Source organism: Saccopteryx bilineata, chromosome 4, assembly GCF_036850765.1.
Source record: "Saccopteryx bilineata isolate mSacBil1 chromosome 4, mSacBil1_pri_phased_curated, whole genome shotgun sequence".
In the NCBI taxonomy this organism is placed as follows: domain Eukaryota; kingdom Metazoa; phylum Chordata; class Mammalia; order Chiroptera; family Emballonuridae; genus Saccopteryx; species Saccopteryx bilineata.
In genome coordinates, this window is record NC_089493.1 from 218,134,492 (window position 1) to 218,150,125 (window position 15,634).

Consider the following 15,634-nt stretch of genomic DNA (forward strand, 5'->3'; position numbering starts at 1 on the left):
CATTTCTGTGTGCACTGGAGAACCATGCATTTCTGTGTGCACTGGAGAACAGTGTGCATTTCTGTGTGCACTGGAGAACCATGCATTTCTGTGTGCACTGGAGAACCATGCATTTCTGTGTGCACTGGAGAACCATGCATTTCTGTGTGCACTGGAGAACAGTGTGCATTTCTGTGTGCACTGGAGAACAATGCATTTCTGTGTGCACTGGAGAACAGTGTGCATTTCTGTGTGCACTGGAGAACAGTGTGCATTTCTGTGTGCACTGGAGAACAGTGTGCATTTCTGTGTGCACTGGAGAACAGTGTGCATTTCTGTGTGTACTGGAGAACAATGCATTTCTGTGTGCACCGGAGAACAGTGTGCATTTCTGTGTGCACCGGAGAACAGTGTGCATTTCTGTGTGCACTGGAGAACAATGTGCATTTCTGTGTGCACTGGAGAACAGTGTGCATTTCTGTGTGCACCGGAGAACAGTGTGCATTTCTGTGTGCACTGGAGAACAATGCATTTCTGTGTGCACTGGAGAACAGTGTGCATTTCTGTGTGCACTGGAGAACAGTGTGCATTTCTGTGTGCACTGGAGAACTGTGTAGCTTTCAGATGGAATGTTGTCTGTATGTCTATTAGGTCCATTTGGTCCAAAGTATAGAGAACACCAACATTTCCATATTGATTTTTTACTATATATAATCAATCTATTGTTGAAAGTAGAATTATTGAATTCACAACTATTATTGAATTGTCTATCTATCCCTTCAGAGATCTTATTATTTGCTTAATATATTTGGATGTTCAATGTGCAGTGTGGGAACATATATATTTATAATTGTCATATTCTTTTGGTAATCTTTCATCATTATATGGTGACCTTCTTTATCTCTTGTTACACCTTTTAAGTTAAAGTCTATTTTGCGTAATATAGGTATAGCTACCCCTGCTCACTTTTGGTTTGCACTCAATGGAATCTTTTTTTTTTTTTTTTTGAGAGAGAGAGAGAGAGAGAGAGAGACCAAGACAGGAAGGGAGAGAGAGGAAGCAAAAAGATAAGAAGTATCAAGTCACATTTGCTTCACTTTAGTTGTTCAGTGATTGCTTTCTCACATGTACCTTGACCAGGGGCCTCAAACCGAGCCAGTTACCCCTTGCTCAAGCCAGCGACCTTGGGCTTCAAGCCAGTAACTGGGCTTCAAGCCAGCGACCTTTAGGCTTAAACTAGAACCCACACTGAAGCCTATAACCAAGAAATCTCTGTGTGCATTGTGGAACATGTCTTCAATACCTCACCAGGCCTTAGAGTTGCTACTTCACTTCTGCTTACATAGGCCATCAAGGCCAACCAGTGGTGAGAGAGCTGAGGGCCTTCTTGGGTCTTTGCTGAGCATGAACACAGCCCTAGGCATACATGTGGATTTCTGAATTCTCGGGACTAGAATGGAGGTTTTCAAAGTCTCTGTAACCATTTCATGCCCCAGATTTTCATATATGTTTTTTAGTTTGTCAGTTTGCCCCAATTGTTATCCATTTCTCAAGCAGCCATAAAGTTAAATCACTGGCTTTAAATTGCTTATAATCTTCAAAACCCTCTTTGCCCTCATCCCCCACCATACCTCGTCCTCTACCCAAGGATCAAACTGCCTTGGCTGAGCTCTGAAACAGGTCAAATACAGAGAGCCTTGCAGGTTGGAGCTTTTTTTGGAAATGAAGCTTTGCAAGAACTATAACTGCATTCTGCTTGCCACCTTACCCCTTCCCTAGTGGATGCCAGACTGCAGGGAAGGTGGGCGGTTATTTTTCAAGGCTACATGAAAGCAGAGCAGGATATGAAACTAGAGCAAATGACACTGCGTAAAGCTTGCTTTTCTTCTCAAGGTTCAGCTTTTGAGTAGCTTGTCTTCCATGCTTTCTGGGTAGCTGCAAGCCTTTGGTTTATTCACAGAATGCTAAGAAAGTAGATTCTGAAAAATTTTGCCATTATTTTTATGGATACTCTGCTTTATATATAGTATAAGTAGAAAATATTTTTATCATATATCATATTATGTTGTTTTCTGTCATGTGACTTTTTTAATGAGTAATTTATCAAATTTTTTTCTTTTTATTGCCTTTGGATTTTCAGTCACTGTGAGCAAGCCTTTCCTGGAACTAAAATTAAAGAGGAATTCTTCTATACTTTCTTCTGGTACTTCTGTGGTGTAATTTTTAAAAATTTATAATGCATTTGTATTTTTTTGTGGATATTTTATCTTTTTAAAATTTCTACCTAGTTGACCCATTACTATTTATTTAAAATTCCATATTTATACCAATACTTGTAGACATACCTTTATTATATACTATATTCCATACATTCTAAGGTCTATGTGTAGATTTTCCATTTTATTTTACACATCTTTGGTCTATTCATGTACCATTCTCACAATTTTAATTATTGAGGCTTTCTTAGCATATTTTAATGTTTCAGTAAGGCTAGTTCTCCACTTTTATAGTATTTTTTTTGTTCATGTTTTTCTGGTTATTTTTGAATATTGACTTTTTAATGCAAGCTTTATGTCTTAATTGCCTACCTCCATAAAATAGTTTTTCTGTATTTTGTTGAGATTATATTAAATATATAATTTAACTTAGAGAAAACTTTCATTTTTACAATGTTGTGTTATCTTATCCAAGAAAAAACCTAATGTTTTCATTTGTTCAAATCTAGTTTTGAGTATTTCAGAGGAATTTATATAATTTTCTTTGTATAGATTATGAAAATATCTCATTAAAAGTATTTCTACATATTTAATCTTTATTGTTATTATAAGCAGAATTTTTTTCTGACCATTATCCAGGGGTGGGTAAGAGTAGGTTAATAATAATAAATACAATAAATTGTAAATAAATAATATAATAATATGAAAATAAACTGTTGTTTTTTTTTTAAATAAATTTTTATTAATGGTAATGGGATGACATTAATAAATCAGGGTACATATATTCAAAGAAAACATGTCTAGGTTATTTTGTCATTAAATTATGTTGCGTACCCCTTGCCCAAAGTCAGATTGTCCTCCGCCACCCTCTATCTAGTTCTCTGTGCCCCTCCCCCTCCCCCTAACTCTCTCCCTCCCTCCCTCCCATGTCCTCCCTCCCCCCACCCCTGGTAACCACCACACTCTTGTCCATGTCTCTTAGTCTCATTTTTATGTTCCACCAATGTATGGAATCATGTAGTTCTTGTTTTTTTCTGATTTACTTATTTCACTCCTTATAATGTTATCAAGATCCCACCATTTTGCTGTAAATGATCTGATGTCATCATTTCTTATGGCTGAGTAGTATTCCATAGTGTATATGTGCCACATCTTCTTTATCCAGTCTTCTATTGAAGGGCTTTTTGGTTGTTTCCATGTCTTGGCCACTGTGAACAGTGCTGCAATGAACATGGGGCTACATGTGTCTTCACGTATCAATGTTTCTGAGGTTTTGGGGTATATACCCAGTAGAGGGATTGCTGGGTCATAAGGTAGTTCTATTTGCAGTTTTTTGAGGAACCACCATACTTTCCTCCATAATGGTTGTACTACTTTACAGTCCCACCAACAGTGAATGAGGGTTCCTTTTTCTCCACAGCCTCTCCAACATTTGCTATTACCCGTCTTGTTGATAATAGCTAATCTAACAGGGGTGAGGTGGTATCTCATTGTAGTTTTGATTTGCATTTCTCTAATAACTAATGAAGCTGAGCATCTTTTCATATATCTGTTGGCCAGAAAATAAACTGTTTTGTGTACTCATTGCTGTAAACCTACTTTTCCCCACCTCTGTATTCTTTGTTTAATGTGTGTACAATGAAGACTGTTGATTTATGTAGCAAATGATGCACTTTTAACTTAACTAAATTATTTTATTAAAATAATAAAATAAGTGAATTTAAAGTTTGACTTATTTATTTTTGATGTTCTGGATCAGGGGTCCCCAAACTATGGCCCGCGGGCCGCATGCCGCCCCGAGGCCATTTATTCAGCCCCACCGCACTTCCGAAAGGGGCATCTCTTTCATTGGTGGTCAGTGAGAGGAGTATAGTTCCCATTGAAATACTGGTCAGTTTTTTTATTTAAATTTACTTGTTCTTTATTTTAAATATTGCATTTGTTCCTGTTTTGTTTTTTTACTTTAAAATAAGATATGTGCAGTGTGCATAGGGATTTGTTCATAGTTTTTTTTTATAGTCCAGCCCTTTAACGGTCTGAGGGACAGTGAACTGGCCCCCTTTGTAAAAAGTTCGGGGACCCCTGTTCTGGATATGTCCATTGAGACTGTTATTTATTTATTTATTTTTTTGGTGAAAGGAAGGAAGATAGGCAGACTCCCACATGTGCCCCAACCAGATCCATCGGCAACCCTAATTGATTTCTTGTGTATGGCTTCATTGGCTAATACCTGTTGTACAATGTTGCATACTGTTTAAATAGACAGTGGTGATCTTTAGCTTTTTTTATTTTATGTAGTGGATATTTCTCTAGTGTTTCCCCATTAAATAAGATTACCTGTTTTTATATTCTCCATTAAATAAGATGCTGGCATTAGGAATAAAATATATGTGTTTTATTAAATTTAAAAATATTTCTTAATTTCTGTTTTTTTGAATGCTTTATTGTTAATGGGTGTTAAATTTCATCAGAGGCTTTTCAACATTTTTGGAGGCAATTATATCATTTTATTAATGTATCTTCATATATTAAGATACAAGAATGTATCTTTATACATTCTCTCTCTCTTCCCCTCCCACAGCCAGAGGCTCAATTGTTTAAAGCATAGGCCCTGGTGCTGAGAATAGCTGGGTTGGTCTGAGCATGTCAGCCTCAGGCACTAAAAATAGCTCTGTACTTGAGCATCAGCCTGAGATGAGATTGCCAGGTGGATCCTGGTTGGGGCATATGTGGGAGTCTATCTCCCCTCCTCTCACTTAATATATTTATATATGTATGATATTATTAGGTATAACATACCTAGCCTTCCTGGAAGAAGAAATCCCTCTTGGTCATTGTATCTTTTTTTTTTTTTTTTTTTTTTTTTTTTGAGAGACAGAAAGGGAGATGGAGGAGAAACATCAACTCATAGTTTCATCCCTTTAGTTGTTCATTAATTGCTTCTCATAAGTGCTTTGACCAGGGGACTCAAGCTGAGCCAGTGACCCCTTGCTCAAGCCTGCGACCATAGGGTCATGTCTATGATCCCACGTTCAAGCCAGCAAACCCACACTCAAGCTGGTGAGTTTGCACTCAAGGCAGATGATCCCATGCTCAAGTCAGCAAACAGTGGTGGGATTCAAATAATTTAACAACTGGTTCCCTGCCCTTATGACCGTTTTAAGTATAAAAAATATATATACCGGAAGGTAGTTTGTTATTTCATGCATTTAACACTTAAATAAGAGCAATAAAAGAGGTATACAAAACTAGATTATAAGAATTTTAAAATATTAATGAAAAAAATTAAATAATACCTGACAAAAAACAATAAAACTGTTATTTAAGACATATTCAATGACAGTTTGTCATCCCTGGTTGTTTTATCACTTTTCTCTTTATGTTGTATGTTTACTGAAGTAACACACAGGAAATTAAAATATAGTATTTTATCAAAGGTGTAATGAGTTTTATGAGATGAATAAATAAATATTACAAGCATAGTTCTATCAATTCTTTTTCACCTCTGAACCTAATGAACATTACTATGGGCACTTAGAATATGCTGTTGTGCAGATGAACATTAAAAAAGAATAAGGATGTAAATTTGGGATTTCCATACTGGGTAGCTACCCAGGCGCCCACTTTAGAGAGAAGGTTGATTACAAGTGCCATTTTAACAACCTCTTGGCTAAACTCAACAAAAAATTAGTTATCGGTTCTGCTAAACCAGTGAAAACTCGCTGAATCCCACCAGTGCTGGCAACCTTGGGTTTTCAGAGCTGGGGCCTCAGGGCCCCAGGTTGACACTGTATCCACTGCGCCACCACCAGTCAGGCTGTATCATTTTCTTTTCTTTCTTTCTTTCTTTTTTTAATTAAGTGAAAACAGGGAAGACAGAAAGATAAGACTCTGCTGATGCCCGGACCAGGATCCATCCAGCAAGCCCCCTCTGGGGTGATGCTCTGACCATCTGGGGTGTTGCTCTGTTGCTCAACCCAGCTATTTTTAGTGCTTGAGGCGGAGACCACGGAACCATTCTCATGGCCCAGGAGCAACTTGTTCAAATTAATAAATCGAGCCATGACTACAGGAGAGGGAGAGGGAGAGAGAGAAGGGGGAGGTGTAGAGAAGCAGTCACTCCTGTGTGCCCTGCCCGGGAATTGAATGCAGGACATCCACACGTCAGCTGATGCCCTACCACTGATTTAACTGGCCAGGGCCCAGGTGGTATCCCTTTCTTAATGTGGAGTTGGATGCTCGTCATTTATATTTTATTTAGTGTTTTATATCACTCTTCATAAGTAATGTTGGTCTGTTGTTTTCTTTGTTTAAACTGCTTTTAATTGGTTTATATGGCAGTATTTTATTTGCTGTAAAGAAGGACTTTAGGCCCTGTCCAGTGTCTCAGTGGATAGAGTGTCGGCTGGGTATATGGATGTCCTGGATTCGGTTCCCAGTCAGGGTACACAGAAGAAGCAACCATCTGCTTCTTTTCCCCTCTCTCTCCCCCATTGCTCCCTCTTCCCTTCCCACAGCCGGTGGCTCAGTTGTTTTGAGCATGCGCCCTGGTGCTGAGGATAGCTTGGTTGTTCCAAGCATGTCAGCCTCAGGCATACAATAGCTCTGTACTTGAGTATCAGCCCGAGATAAGGTTGCCAGGTGGATCCTGGTCAGGGCGCATGTGGGAGTCTGTCTATCTCCCCTCCTCTCACTTAAAAAAGAAAAAAGAACTTTAAAAGTTTATCTTCCTTTTCATATAGCATTAAAATCTATAGATATTGGTCTTAAAACAAATGGGAATAATTTTGGTAATCTATGTTATGTTAAAAATCTATTTCATGTAAACTTTCAAATTTATTTGCATGGAAAACTGCAAATGTCCATCATATCTTTACGATATATCTACAAACATGAAATTCTTTTCTCCACAAGTGATTGTGCCGTCCTGATCTGGCTTGGCTTATGTCAACACAACATGACAAAGTTTCTTGTTAGCTGCTCATTGCTGTGGATAATGAAGAAAAGGCACATAATAGCCTTGATATGTGTCTAGCATACATTTGTCAGTATACAGTTTAATCTGAATAATAATTTACAAAAGTTTTTGTATTCTCTAGCTGTGTCCCCATGGCTGTATAATAACTAAAACACACTAGCAAAACATTTAAGTAGAAAAAGTTGCCATTAGAAGACAGAGATGAGAATTTCCTGTGAACATTCTAAGTTAAAAAGCCCTAGATTCATTTTACTATCTTAATCACTGGAGAAGTTCATAGATAAGTTACCTCTGTCACTCCTTCTCTCCGTAAAGCATTCACTGAACCCTATTCAACATAGGATGTCAGAAGAACAAACTCCACCATGTCTTGTATTTGAATAAAAATTATAAATGATTTAACATTCATTCAAGCTCCACCTCAATATCCTGCTATATAAAATGGTTAGCATTACTATCAAGTAGCATCATTTAGTAAAAAAAATATTTATTTAGTAGTCATACCCAATTAACATTTGTAAATAAGCATCTGTGGCCAGATGCAACTCAGACTGACTTCTAGTATACAGGCTTCCAATTCTTATGTAAATGTCCTTAACATCTACAGCACCTAGGTGCTGAAATGTAGGAAACTACAAAAAAGTGTACTTGCTTTGGCAGCACAAATATTTATACTAGAATTGGAACAATGCAGAAAAGATTAGTATTGCCCCTGCACAACGATGACATGCAAATTCATGAAGCATTCCATTAAAAAAATGTACTTTAGCAAATTCACTGTACGAAGTGTATCTGGTGATGAGACTGCAAAATTTTCCTTGACTAGAATGCAGTGAAAAGATCAGGGACTTAAGGAACTAATACTGGCTCTGCCATGTTGTAGCTCTGTGACACAGAGCAAGTTACATCTGCAAGCCTAAAGCTCTTCATCTGTGGAATAGGTGTAATAAAACTTGTGTAATAGGATTGAGTTGTGAACTGAGTGAGGTGATACATGTAGAGAAAATATATGTGCAGTGCCTGGCAAGAGGAAGGGTCAGTTGTGAGAGCCTGTGAATACGTGTCTCATAGGAAGTGGTAATTACATGTAACCTATCAGACAAGCCTGGCTAAACATAATTAACCCTACAAATTCCTGAGGGGCAGCTTACCATTTTTCTACCTACAGCTATTCTGAAACTGTCATTTAAATTATTTCTGTTATTTTCTTTTGAATCTTTGGTATCAGGATTGCAAACAACACAATCTTTAATATTTCTGAAACTGAAAAATTTATCAACATAAATTAGAGTTCTGTTTAGTTTTATTTTTGTCATAAGTGAGTGAGGGGGAAATGTTTCTAAAGCTTGTCATCTTCTAGATGACACTGTCTTATTTAGTTCTGATAGAACAGAATGCCTGGGTAACTTCAATAATAAACATTTCTCTCTCACAATTCCAGAAGCTGGAATTTATATCAAAGTGCCAGCATGGTCAGTTTTTGGTGAGAGCTCGTTGGCTGGTCATGTCCTCACATGGCTTTCCATCGCGCATGCACAGACAGGTGAGAGCCTGTGTTTCCTTCTGTCTTTGTGAGGGAATTAATCTCATCACAAGGCCCAGACCTCAACATCTAATATATCAATAATCACCTCCCAAACGCCCCATGTCCAAATATATCTCATTGAGGTTTAAGGGTTCAACATAAGGTGTTTTTTTGGGGGGTGACATAAAATTCAGCCTATAGCAGATATTTTTAAAGTTTAATTTGAATACAATCTGAAATGAAAGGGTAAGTAAGTATTCATTTAGTTTCAGGGAGCCATTTTTGGTAAGGTCATGAGTTCTGAAAAAATAATAGAACTTCAGCTTCATTTATGTTGAAAGATGAACTATATATATCCTTCCATCTCTGAAAATAACTAATTTTATTCTAAAATTATTCTCAGAGTGTAGTGTCATATAAATATATTTATTTATAATGACTTTATTCATATCAGTAATAACTTCTCCAAGTCTTAATACTTACGATAATAACAATATTATGATAATTATGACCTAACCTGTAACCTTACCCCAAAAATAATTAGTATATTTTTTTCTTTTTTTCTGTGTGTATTATACCACATTTATATATATAAGCTCACACACACATATACACACATACAACAAAAATGAGATACTATATGTACTATTTTTCAATTTACTTTTTATTTATTGGACAATTTTTTATGTCAGTATATATCAATCACATTTTATACTATAATATTTTATTGTATTAATACTATAATGGTGGGCTTCTGTAGTATTTTCAGTTTTCTTCTTAATAGTGTTATAATGAATATCCCTATATAGATATCTTTGAACACTTGTGTTAATATTTTCTATAGGATGAATTTTGACAGTGGAATGGTTCATTCAAAGACACATATAATTTTTTTTTTTTTAACTTTCAAAGATATTACCAAAGTGTTTTCCAGTGTGGGCACACCTTTTTACACTCAAATACAAATTATGACAGAGCCTGTTACCCCACATTCTTGATTACTCTGGGCATCCTAATTTTTTTTCAGTGTTTGACAATGTGAGATATGTTGAGATAGATGGATAGATAGATAGATTGACACACACATACACACACACACATATAATATATATATGTAGTTAAATTTTTATTTAATTATTAATAATGATTTAATAGTTTCACTTATTATGTGCCAGGCATTATACTAAGTATGTGGCCTCATTTATCCTCATGCAACCCTATGAATTTGAATATCTTTGCATAGCTTTATTTAGCATTTTTATTTCTTTTGTGAATCTTTTGTTCATTTTCCTGCATTATTTTTCCTGATTGTCCATGTTTTCCAACAATTTTAAAAGTATTTTTTTCTTTTCTTTTTTGAAGATGGGCTACATTAAGGCTATTAGCTTTTATCTTTCTTGAATTTTTATTTCTCTATTAACATATCTCTCTCATCCATTTTTAAAAATAATTTACAGTTAATGTATGAGATGAGCTTTTGTGTGATATCAGATTATTTCAGAGAATTATTTTAAGCATTATGTGTGCTAATTAAATTTTTCAAGTATGATAATATATTAAAAGCCTTTGAAGTAACTGTCTCAGGGTCAAAATAGTGAAAATATGTGTTGCCACAAGAAGCTCACTCTTTGTTTATCCTGATTTATTAACTAGGGGCAAAATCAGAAAGACTAGTGATTAGCTTTTCATGCAAAGTGCTAAGAACTTAGGCATATCAAGCCAAATAAAGCATTAGAAACAATGTCATTGTAAAACTGCAGGCAGTAGAGTTGTAATGATAGAGGTGAAATCGAATTTCATCTCACTATTTTTTTTAAATAGTTCAGGGATAAAATGAAAAACTTGATCCGCTTTTATTCAGATGTTCTTTATTACAAGGCATTTTGCAATCTCTCAAATACTCTCATTTGGAAAATTGAAAAAGCCCGTACTATCATAAACAGTCAAGTGTGTATTAGTTCAGGAAACAAATCAGTTATTTATAGAGGAAGTTCTGTTGAATACCAGGTCTCTAATGAAAAAGGAAATGCCCACAAATATAAACAGTTGGTCAAATACGATACTAAGTACAACTTAAAAAAACCATTCCTGGCTCAAGAGGATTTTTTGACAGTTGATTTTGTGGTTCTATTTTCTATATTGTAGCTTCTCAGGAACAGAGGATCTGTGTGCTATTTTTTTCCTTAAAATATGTTTTTTTTTAAATAATTTTATTTTTTTAATGGGGTGACATCAATAAATCAGGATACATATATTCAAAGATAACAAGTCCAGGTTATCTTGTCGTTCAATTATGTTGCAGACCCACCACCCAAAGTCAGATTGTCCTCTGTCACCTTCTATCTTGTTTTCTTTGTGCCCCTCCCCACCCCCTTTCCCTCTCCCATTCCCCCCTCCCCCCCTGTAACCACCACACTTTTATCAATGTCTCTTAGTTTCACTATTATGTCCCACCTACGTATGGAATAATACAGTTCCTGTTTTTCTCTGATTTACTTATTTCGCTTCGTATCATGTTATCAAGATCCCACCATTTTGCTGTAAATGTTCCGATGTCATCATTTCTTATGGCTGAGTAGTATTCCATAGTGTATATGTGCCACATCTTCTTTATCCAGTCATCTATTGATGGGCTTTTTGGTTGTTTCCATGTCCTGGCCACTGTGAACAATGCTGCAATAAACATGGGGCTGCATGTGTCTTCACGTATCAATGTTTCTGAGTTTTTGGATATATACCCAGTAGAGGGATTGCTGGGTCATAAGGTAGTTCTATTTTCAGTTTTTTGAGGAACCACCATACTTTCTTCCATAATGGTTGTACTACTTTACATTCCCACCAACAGTGGATGAGGGTTCCTTTTTCTCCACAGCCTCTCCAACATTTGCTATTACCTGACTTGCTAATAACAGCTAATCGAACAGGTGTGAGGTGGTATCTCATTGCCGTTTTGATTTGCATTTCTCTAATAGCTAAAGAAGATGAGCATCTTTTCGTATATCTGTTGGCCATTTGTATTTCTTCCTGGGAGAAGTGTCTATTCATATCCTCTCCCCATTCTTTTATTGGATTGTTTGTTTGTTTGTTGTTGAGTTTTATGAGTTCTTTGTATATTTTGGATATTAGGCCCTTATCTGAGCTGTTGTTTGAAAAGATCATTTCCCATTTAGTTGGCTTTCTGTTTATTTTGTTATCAGTTTCTTTTGCTGAGCAAAAATTTCTTAGTCTGATGTAGTCCCATTCATTAATTTTTGCCTTCACTTCTCTTGCCACTGGAGTCAAATTCATAAAATGCTCTTTAAAACCCAGGTCCCTGAGTTGAGTACCTATGTCTTCTTCTATGTACTTAATTATTTCAGGTCTTATGTTTAGATCTTTGATCCATTTTGAGTTAATTTTTGTACAGGGGGAGAGACTGTAGTCCGGTTTCATTCTTTTGCATGTGGCTTTCCAGTTTTCCCAGCACCATTTATTGAAGAGGCTTTCTTTTCTCCATTGTGTGTTGTTGGCCCCTTTATCAAAAATTATTTGACTATATATATGTGGTTTTATTTCTGGACTTTCTATTCTGTTCCATTGGTCTGAGTGTCTATTTTTCTGCCAATACCATGCTGTTTTGATTGTCGTGGCCCTATAATAGAGTTTGAAGTCAGGTATTGTAATGCCCCCAGCTTCATTCTTTTTCTTTAGGATTGCTTTGGCTATTCGGGGTTTTTTATAGTTCCATATAAATCTGATGATTTTTTGCTCTATTTCTTTAAAAAACATCATTGGAAGTTTGATGGGAATTGCATTAAATTTGTATATTGCTTTGGGTAATATAGCCATCTTGATTATATTTATTCTTCCTAGCCAAGAACAAGGTATATTCTTCCATCTCATTATCTCTTTTTCGATTTCCCTTAACAATGGTTTATAGTTTTCATTATATATGTCCTTTACATTCTTTGTTATGTTTATTCCTAAGTATTTTTTTTGTTGTTGCAATTGTGAAGGGGATTATTCTTTTGAGTTCCTTCTCTGTTGTTTCATTGTTGGCATATAGAAAGGCTATTGACTTCTGTATGTTAATTTTGTATCCTGCGACCTTACTGCATTGGCTTACTGTTTCTAGTAGTCTTTTTGTGGATTCTTTGGGTTTTCGATGTATAGGATCATATCATCTGCAAAAAGTGATACCTTTACTTCTTCTTTTCCGATATGGATGCCTTATATTTCTTTGTCTTGTCTGATTGCTCTGGCTAGAACCTGTAGTACCACATTAAATAAGAGTGGAGAGAGTGGACAACCCTGTCTTGTTCCTGATTTAAGGGGGAAAGCCTTCAGTTTAGTGCCATTTAATATGATGTTAGCTGATGGTTTATCATATATGGCCTTTATCATGTTGAGATATTTTCCTTCTATACCCATTTTGTTGAGAGTCTTAAACATAAAATTGTGTTGTATTTTATCGAAAGCCTTTTCTGCGTCTATTGATAAGATCATGTGGTTTTTGTTCTTTGTTTTGTTGATATGGTGTATTACGTTAACCGTTTTACGTATGTTGAACCATCCTTGAGATTCTGGGATGAATCCCACTTGATCATGATGTATTATTTTTTTAATATGTTGTTGTATTTGATTTGCTAGTATTTTGTTTAGTATTTTAGCATCTGTATTCATTAGAGATATTGGTCTGTAGTTTTCTTTTTTTGTGCCATCCTTGCCTGGTTTTGGTATGAGGGTTATGTTGGCCTCATAAAATGTGTTTGGAAGTATTTCTTCTCCTTCAATTTTTTGGAAGACTTTGAGTAGAATAGGAACCAAGTCTTCTTTGAATGTTTGATAAAATTCGCTGGTATAGCCGTCAGGGCCTGGACTTTTATTTTTGGGGAGGTTTTTAATGGTTTTTTCTATTTCTTCTCTACTGATAGGTCTGTTTAGGCTTTCTGCTTCTTCTTGACTCAGTCTAGGAAGGTTGTATTGTTCTAGGAATTTATCCATTTCTCCTAGGTTGTTGAATTTAGTGGCATAAAGTTTTTCATAGTATTCTACAATGATTCTTTGTATATCTACAGTGTCCGTGGTGATTTCTCCTCTTTCATTTTGGATTTTGTTTATATGAGTTCTTTCTCTTTTTTCCTTGGTAAGTCTTGCCAAGGGTTTGTCAATTTTGTTGATCTTTTCAAAGAACCAGCTCCTTGTTCTATTAATTTTTTCTATAGTTCTTCTATTCTCTAATTCATTTATTTCTGCTCTGATTTTTATTATCTCCTTTCTTCGGCTGGTTTTGGGTTGTCTTTGTTCTTCTTTTTCTAGTTCCTTAAGGTGTGAAGTTAAGTGGTTCACTTGGGCTCTCTCTTGTTTGTTCATATATGCCTGAAGTGATATGAACTTCCCTCTTATCACTGCTTTTGCTGCATCCCATAGATTCTGATATGTCGTATTATCATTTTCATTTGTCTGTATATATCTTTTGATCTCTGCACTTATTTCTTCTTTGTCCCATTCATTTTTTAAAAGTATGTTGTTTAGTTTCCACATTTTTGTGGGATTATTTTTCTCTTTTTTGCAGTTGAATTCTAGTTTCAAGGCTTTATGATCAGAAAATATGCTTGGTACAACTTCAATTTTTCTGAATTTGCTGATGTTGTTTTTGTGGCCCAACATATGGTCAATTCTTGAGAATGATCCATGTACACTGGAGAAAAATGTATACTCAGTCACTTTGGGATGAAATGTCCTGTAGATGTCTATCATATTCAGGTGCTCTAGTGTTGATTCTCTGTTTGGATGACCAATCTAGAACCGTCAGCGGTGTATTGAGGTCTCCAAGTATGATTGTGTTTTTGTCAGTTTTTGTTTTAAGATCAATAAGTAGCTGTCTTAAATATTTTGGTGCTCCTTGGTTTGGTGCATATATATTAAGAATTGTTATGTCTTCTTGATTCAGTGTCCCCATTGGCCATTATGAAATGGCCATTTTTGTCTCTGAGTACTTTTCCTGTTTTGTAGTCAGCATTATCCGATATGAGTATTGCTACACCTGCTTTTTTTTATGTTATTTGCTTGGAGTATTGTTTTCCAGCCTTTCACTTTGAATGTGTTTTCATCCTTGTTACTTAGTTGAGTTTCTTGTAGGCAGCATACAGTTGGATTTTCTTTTTTAATCCATTCTGCTACTCTGTGCCTTTTTATTGGTGAGTTTAATCCGTTTACATTTAGTGTAATTATTGATACTTGTGAGTTCCCTATTGCCATTTTATATCTTGCTTTCTGTTAGTTTTGTGTCTTGTTTGATCCTTCTCTTTCATTTTTCTATCTTTTGTTTTTATTTGGTTGTATTCCATACATCTTTCCTCTGTTGCTATCTTTTTTATCTCATGTGCTTCTGTGGTGGTTTTTTCAATGGTGGTTACCTTTGAGTAATGAAAAGGGTCCCTACCTTGTTCATTGTAGCGAACTATTTTGTGAGTACTTTTGCACTCCATCGTCCTTTGCTACTGTTAATCTCCATCTTCTCCCTCTCTTTTTGTTGTTGTCAGAGTTTAAGTTTGGTTTTATTGTGTTCTTCTTGGAGCTTTTACTTGTGGCTCTGTTTTTTTTTTTTGTTTGTTCTTTGTATCTGATTGGAGAACCCCCTTTAGTAATTCCTGGAGTGGGAGTTTTCTGATGATAAATTCCCTCATCTTTTCTGTATCTGTGAATGTTTTTATTTCTCCTTCATATTTGAAGGATAGCTTTGATGGGTATAGTATTCGTGGCTGAAAGTTCCTCTCTTTCAGGACTTTAAATATTGGGGTCCACTCTCTTCTAGCTTGTAGAGTTTCTGCTGAGAAATCTGATGATAATCTAATGGGCCTTCCTTTATATGTTGTATTCTTCTTTTCTCTGGCTGCCTTGAGAATTTTTTCTTTGCTGTTGGTTTGTGTCAATTTCATTATGATATGCCTTGGA

At 35.7% G+C, this 15,634-nt stretch overlaps 1 protein-coding gene and 1 pseudogene across 1 annotated transcript in view; both read left to right on the top strand.

The window, feature by feature from the left end:
- Nucleotides 1-15,634, top strand: part of ADGRV1 (adhesion G protein-coupled receptor V1) — a 729,252-nt gene that overhangs the window by 512,699 nt on the left and 200,919 nt on the right. The gene's annotated exons all lie outside the window — the stretch shown is intronic.
- Nucleotides 7,818-7,930, top strand: LOC136337016 (U6 spliceosomal RNA; annotated as a pseudogene).